The sequence below is a fragment of the Armigeres subalbatus genome, unplaced genomic scaffold (assembly GCF_024139115.2).
Source record: "Armigeres subalbatus isolate Guangzhou_Male unplaced genomic scaffold, GZ_Asu_2 Contig1097, whole genome shotgun sequence".
In the NCBI taxonomy this organism is placed as follows: domain Eukaryota; kingdom Metazoa; phylum Arthropoda; class Insecta; order Diptera; family Culicidae; genus Armigeres; species Armigeres subalbatus.
Window position 1 is genome coordinate 2,622 of NW_026941843.1, and position 7,612 is coordinate 10,233.

The 7,612-nt window shown below is 41.9% G+C and overlaps 1 long non-coding RNA gene across 1 annotated transcript; it reads left to right on the top strand.

The window, feature by feature from the left end:
- The first annotated feature begins 2,022 nt into the window (after positions 1-2,022).
- LOC134202219 (uncharacterized) lies at positions 2,023-7,308 on the top strand. The gene is made up of 3 exons (XR_009977176.1): positions 2,023-2,153; positions 2,212-2,414; positions 7,288-7,308. It is a non-coding gene; the product is annotated as an uncharacterized LOC134202219 (long non-coding RNA).
- The last annotated feature ends 304 nt before the right edge of the window (positions 7,309-7,612 follow it).

Consider the following 7,612-nt stretch of genomic DNA (forward strand, 5'->3'; position numbering starts at 1 on the left):
AGTAGGATAACAATTTATTGGGACTATTGTGGGTTTGATTTGTTCAGGTGATTATCCGTTGTTCGGTACGTACCGGGGGTTTTCTGGACGACGATGGCGAGCGCTCGCAGCAGACGGTGAGTTGGTTGTCGACGACGGCTTGGTAGGAAGATGGCGGGTTGGTAGCTTGATCGATTCGGGACGATGGCGGGTCGCGGATGCCTCGATTGGTCGAGATGGCGGCTTGCCACTCTCTGGACGCTATCGATGAAGCTTCGGCGTGCCCTTCGTTGACTCAATCGACGGACCACGGACGAGACCGTATTGGCCGCGCCGAGAAGGGTACTCTCCGGCGGAACTGTGCCGGAAATCCTTTGTGATTAGACAGAGATCCAACGCGGACGTTGACTCAGTCGATCGTGCTGCGTGAGGTCGCTAATCTAGCGAATTATACAAACGAACAAAAGGTCCTACGGACCAGAATAGTTTTAAAACTCTTCCTCCTGGCTTTTCTGGTAGTCCTAGTTACCTGAACGAACTATTAGGGGCCACAAGATGTCGTTCACTGCTATTTAAAAATCACTGAGGCACTATAGAGGCACTCTCACTCACGGCTTACTTGCACGGACGCCAGTTTGCTAATGAGCAATTATCTTTACCTCAGAGGTATGCAGACATTTTCCTTTTCCATGGAGTTTTCCCGCCCAATCGTCCATACTTCCATTATCCTTATCCACTCCTTCCATGTCGACCAACATGTCCTTCTCCCCTTTACCACAGTAGACCAACATGACCCATTCAATCCTTTTTTAATTGGTTTTACAATTCTCACATTAACATTTTTCACATTACAAATTAATAACAAATGTTTACACAACTAACTTTTACATTTGATTTTCGACTAATCCTACTTATTTTACACAATTTATATTAAACAAACACAACAGTTTCTAAACAAGACACAAATTGAAATTAAATCTAAGAGATATGTAACTGAACGGTTACACTATCCTCCCGCCACGGTAAATAATTGAAGTACTTCAATTATTTATATTTTTTTTTTACCTACATAGAACACTAGTTAATAAAATAAACCACAAAGACAAATGCCATTTATTTCTATATATATATATATATATATATATTTTTTACGAATCGCGAAGCAGTATAAAAACGATTAAAGTTTACTTGGACATGACACAACATTTTAAAATCAGCTGGCAACTAAAGGTCAAATTCCCCTACAGAATTTGCCATAATTACTCTTGTGTGTTTTCATCTTGTTAGTATGCATGTAGATAAGCACGAACACATTATGGTAAAACGATCATTCTAGTACCTTTTTATCAACTTCATCTAGTCCTGCCATTCGATGGTAGGTAATGAAATTAAAAGGCGGTTCTAGTCTATTGTTCACACGTAGTGCATACTATCACTGAAGGTGATTAGTACGTTGAATTCGTTGCCTTATTAATTAGCTGTACATAAAACAAATTGACAAACGAACGAGAAACAAATTAAAAACTGTGATGAATCTAAAAGAGTATATACAGATAGGTACTAATTACGAGAATTATTTCCTGCATTTTTCGACCAGGCGGCCGTCCTGATCATGGCGGAACAATGCAGAGAACGAGTTCGTAATGAGCAATATAGCTTTCTGCAGAAATACTATTGTATGTGGTACGTGCTCAGTTCTATGGCTTGCGATCGCATTGCTGCTAAAAACGTTATGCTACCTAAAATAAATTTTATTATTTCTATTTAAAACTATTTGGAACCTACAATTGACTATATCAATACCTAATTATTATCTCTCCTCTAGAAAGCGCGCTAGCATTGTTCTTTGTATGGCGCCTACAAAAGAACCTCTTCGTATCCTCATTCACTATCTCTACTCCTATATGTATGACATCATTCACTATGGCTTACTTATTTATTTTCTTTCTTTGCCTCTCGATTAGCAAACAAATAAAATTCCCACCGTTGCTACGAAACCTCTGGTCATCCCCTGCCATGGCTCCTCGGGTCACATCCGTGAGGAACGTGTAATCTCTCGCTGGTTGCACAAACGAGAGCGTGGTGGAGACAATGCGTTGAGTTCAGCGAACACGGCCAAGTGATGACAACAAATTATCTTAATCGAGATGAGGGAATTGCATCGTACTGTTTTCGTAAACACAACTTAATCCCGTCATCGAACTGCTTTTATTAATCCTAATATACTTTTAGGACTCAACCTCCTCACCAGGACGAAGGTCTGCAGCCGAGAATATTCCAAGGACTTTTCCGGTACTGTCCGCAAGCTCGTACGAACTCGTACCACGCTTCGCGACAATTACACAGGGCGTGTAGACCGGTCCATATTTCGCATTGTAGTGCTCTGAGGCTGACGAAGGTTTGAAGTTCCGTTTGTAGACCTTCTGTCCTATTCGGTAAGTCGTACAAAACTTTTTATGCCTCAAATTATACGATTTCCTGCTATTCTCGTGACTCTTCTTCAAATTTTCTTCAACAACTGTGAACAATTTTTCATTGATCTTCTTGCGCATATCATCTCTTTCCTCAACTGAAATCTCCCTATCTTCTCTTTCCATTCTATGCTCAACGCCCATAGTGGTCTTCTCGTGACCATACAGAATCCGATAGGGAGAGAGACCAGTTGAGGCGTGAATGCTAGTGTTAACCATTTCTCAATTTCTGCTATTTTAGTGTCCCATAGCTGCTGGTCCTTCTCCATATAAGTGCGGAGGCAGGCATTAATGGTTCTATTTGTCCTTTCGACCGGGTTTGCCTGGCTATGGTGACGGAATTTAACCAGTGTTGAATTTTTCGCCTGGACAACATTGCTTTGGAATTCCTTTCCTACGAATGTAGTCGCATTATCTGAGATTATAACTTCAGGGGTGCCCAATCTCCTGAACCAACAGTCCTCAATAATTCGGCATACCTCTTTGCTCTCTATTTTCCTTACTGGGACTAGCTGAATCCATTTGGAGAATAAATCCATCAAGACAAGCAAGTGACTTTTCCTCTTTGACTACGAGGAAGATTTTGGATGAAGTCGAGCCAGAATTTGAAAGGGTTTTGCTGGTCACCCGTTGGTTCCCCATTAGCGGTGCAGTTGGCAGGGTTGAGGGTTTGTATTGTTTGCATACGCTACATAACCGCACATATTTTCGTACAAACGAAGACATTTTGGGCCAATAATAGCGAATTTTCAATCTATGAATAGTTTTTTCAAATCCTGGATGCAGTATTTTGGTCATGTTCCTGCCTTAATACTTCTTCGCGGACATCTTCTGGCAAGCACAGTTTCCACTCGAAACGATAATCCATTGCATCTGTGGTCGAAGGTACAAACTTATAAAGTTTATCGTGCTCAATTTTAAAATCAGGGAAGTCGTCTGGAGATTTTAAAACCTTTTTACACTGAGGAGTACCAGTCACTCTTACTCAGGTCTATAGCTTCCACTGCACGAGAGAGTGCGTCCGGAACCACGTTTTCGGAGCCTTTCCGGTGTTTCACTCTTTCATGTCATATTGTTGGAGCAGCATGCTCCAACGACTTAGTTTGGACGATGGTTTCCATTTGGAATTCATTATGAATGAAAGAGCGGACGAGTCAGTAATTAGGGTGAACCGCGCACCCTCGACATATGGCCTAAACTTTTCGATGGCCTCTAATGCGGCTACCCCTTCTTTCTCCGCTGCTTTCCAAGATTTTTGCGCCATCGTCAGCTTACGCGAAAAGTACGCAATCACGTGTTCCTTCCCGTCGACATCCTGTGTTAGAACTCCGGCTATGGCGGTATCACTTGCATCGGTTTGGATGGTAAACGGCTTTCCGAAATCAGGGCAAGCCAGGATTGGTGCTGTTATGAGCCTTTCTTTCAGTACATTGAAAGCGGTTTCAGCATCCTCATTCCACTGTACGACCTTTGGCTTCCCTTTTAGCAAATTTGTTAAAGGAGCCGTCATTTCGCCAATTCCAAAATAAAACGTCGGTAATAATTTACTATTCCCAGAAAACGCCTCAACGACCTCACGGACGTTGGCCTTTCGAAGTTGACTATGGCCTCAATTTTATCCGGATTAGGTCGGATTCCTTTCTGGGAAAGTACGAACTCCTAAATACGGGAGTTCCTGCACGCAAAACTTCGATTTATCGATATTAATTGAGAGATTTGCAGCTCTCAACCGTTTAGCCACTTCTTTCAGACTCCGGAGATGTTCTCAAAAGTGTTGCTTACTATGACGATATCGTCAAGGTAAACAAACACATTTGGCTCCAGTTCACCATACCCTAGCACCTGGTCCATCAACCGCGACAATGTGGCTGGCTATTGACCAGTCCAAATGGTAGTCTGGTGAATTGAACAACCCTTCCAAACACCCGGAACGCTGTGTACTTTCTAGATTCGGAGTCCAACGGAATTTGCCAGAAAGCCTTCGAAAGGTCAATCGTAGACAAGTACTTGAAGTCCTAATCTACCCAGAATGCGGTCCTGGTGTGGGAGGGGTAGGCATCTCGACGGGTTCTTTCATTTAATTTGCGCATCTAGACACATGCGCACTTTAATACGGCCTTCTGCTTCTGATTCGCCCTTTTTAGTCACAGGAACAATTAACAGAGCCCAATCACTGTTGGACAGCTCTACGACGCCAGAGTCGATCCACTTATCTAACTCCTCATTTACACTCTTTTGAATTTCCGGGGACCATGGGTACGGATTTAATCTGATTGGAGCAGTATTTGTGAACTGTTCATCAAATTCAATTTTGTGGGATAGCAAGGGCGTAATACTTAATTTATCACCCTCGACGAACACCTTAAACTCCCTTTTTAACCTCTCGTAGCATCGCTTCCTGTTCCAAGGTCACGATCGATTCATCGTCCCGTCCAACTTCCAACTCCTCTCACCTCACATTTTTCAAAATTTACCGTGGGTTCAATATTAAAAGCTTCCAAAAATTCATTCCTAATATTAGACGACGATTCAAAGTAGGTGCTACGACGGCTGTGACAATCCTAGTTTGTCCATTGAACTCCATGGGCAGATTCACATATCCTTCACATCTAGTGGTAAACCTCCTGCTGTAGTCAGTTTCACTCCAGTAGGCTGCAATTTCAGCTTCAAATCGCGCAATAGTTTTCCGCTTCCGATTCCCAATACCGTCATCTGCGCTCCGCAGTCTAGCAAACCAATCAATTGAATACCCATGACATCTACTTTGGCAAACGGTCGATTATCTGCCGCTATTTGTACTGTGAGTTTCCCCAACTTCCTGAACAGAAGGAAACGAATTTAGTTAGAGGCTTTGTAGTACGACATCGACGACCTCTCACATCGATCGCTTTCCGTTTTTTGCACAAAATGGGCAATCTGGCCTTCTGAAACCTTGGAAACCACACGTTGTACAAAAAACTTCTTTTGCCTTCAAACACGCACTGGAATGGTGATAATTTCCTCTGCAATTGAAACATACCGTTCGTTCCGGAATCCGATATTCTTCAATCCGCTTCTGTAGAATTTCCTTACTGGTACCTTCTCCTGCATTCAAGTTGGACTGCGAAGATTTCGGCTTCAGTATATTTGTTCTTGGCCTGTTCTGGTGTGGGTTTCAAGGACCTTGTTATCATTCCTGGAACCCTTGATACACACCAGAATTTCGATTTCTCCAATCCGGTCTGCTCCTGGAAGAATTCTCTCTCTAATCATTCCTTTTGTGGTCTCTGTGTCTGCAGATGAGGCCCAACTGTTGATTTCTATGAACTTAGGATGACCTGGACCCCTGCTCTAGTTCCGGTTTCCGATACAAGAACCAATTAGCAGAGTCCAACTTTCGCCCCCAAACTTTCAACATCCTCAACGTTCGGACTCCTTTAACCAACAATGAGTTCTTATAGTCCGACCGGAGATTTCGGAAAATTATATCAAATCTCCGATGTTCTGTTGGCGGGACCGCCATTTGCTCGAAAATCTCCTTGATTGCGTTGTAATAGTCCTGGAATTTCTCTTCTGTCTTCTGTCTTTTTGCCGCAGCTTGCTGTTCATAGTGGTAATCCATGTCTGGCGGTTGGAATTCTAGTTTTAACTCGGCCACCAGTTCAGCCCAATTACGGAACTCTCGATTTCTCTTTCCTCAATATACCAAGCCCTCGCATCTCCAGAAAACAAATGGATTGCTTCGTTGAACAGAGACTTGCTTGCTTATGTTCTCCGCTTCAGCCATGAACTCTACTTCAGACACAAACTTATTCAAACCTCTCCTGTCATCTTTTCCATCATATTTTAGCTTCCAGTCACATACTGGCCTTGGTCTTCGTTTCAGCCCTTCCTATCTCTCTCTGATCTTCTACCCTATCGGTGTCAGTTCCTGCTCGCTCACTATCACTCTTCCATATTATCTACTCCACTATTTCTATTTGCTATAGACGATTCCGAGTTCATTCTACTCCGGTCTCCCTAATCGTGACTCTTCTGCGTCTCTCTTGTTCACCCTTTTGATTTTCGCTTGTATTTCATGTTTTTCCATCACCCTTTGTGACCTACTATTCTTTCTTTGTTTCGATTCTTCGGAACCATTTTTTCGGTTCCCTTCCTGTCAGTGTTTTTCATGCTGAGTTCGTATTTTCAATGCCTTCAATTTAGACGTAATCTAAAGTATCGACCTGCAGTACGATCCGTTCAACCAGTTCATCTACGTCGACAGCCTTATCCTCCTATGTCTTTTAGGCGTACTGGATCTCCTAGTACGCGTATTTCTCTCATGGTAAAGTTGAATTCTTCTTCATCTACGCTTATTTTCCTCCTTTTCACTTTCTTCTGTATTTTCTTCTTTCACTACTCTCCGAATCATCATTTCCAGTTCGCGGGTTCGAACTACTATCTACTTCCTCGTCACTCTTATTGTCACTAGGCCTTTGGGAAACCCTGCGGTTTGCTACGTTGAGCAATCCTCCCGAATATTCCCTATTACCTCTGGATCTCTACTATTCCGTGAAAAATAATAATCATTCAACAACTCTAAGGATCTTTTTTTCTAACCCGTCCGTGTTGAATACTTTTTTCAACTCGAAACAACTCGAAAGTACAGGTGAACCAGACGCGTTTCCAATTGTGGAAAATCTGTTTTCTTCACCTTTTTATTTTCCAGTGAATCCCTAATCATCGCAATCTTCTCTTCTACCTGTCGTGGACTCCGTGTCCCGAGCCTCTTCTACTATCTTTCTCGATATAAAACTATTCGACTCTCGTTCTTCCTTCATCGCATTTCGTAATTTTCTCCGTTTTATATCTCTAGATTCACCACTAGAAAACTCCAATCTGCGTAGGAGCAAGTTCGTATTCTAGTTCATCATCCAGAAGATGATTCTTGTTCATCGACCGATACAAGTCTATCAATTCAGAATTCATCGCAATAAAATTCAGAAATTATGTAAAAGTTCAATAAAATATAATGGAGTTCAATAAAAATAATGGAGTTCAATAAAATTCAATATTATGCGTAAAATAAAAGGTAAATTAAGATATTCAAAATAAAATTCAAAGCTTAAGACTAAAATGATAATGTTTAGAAATTTATAAGAAAATACAATAAACCGTGCTATCTTTTGTGTTGTTTCGTA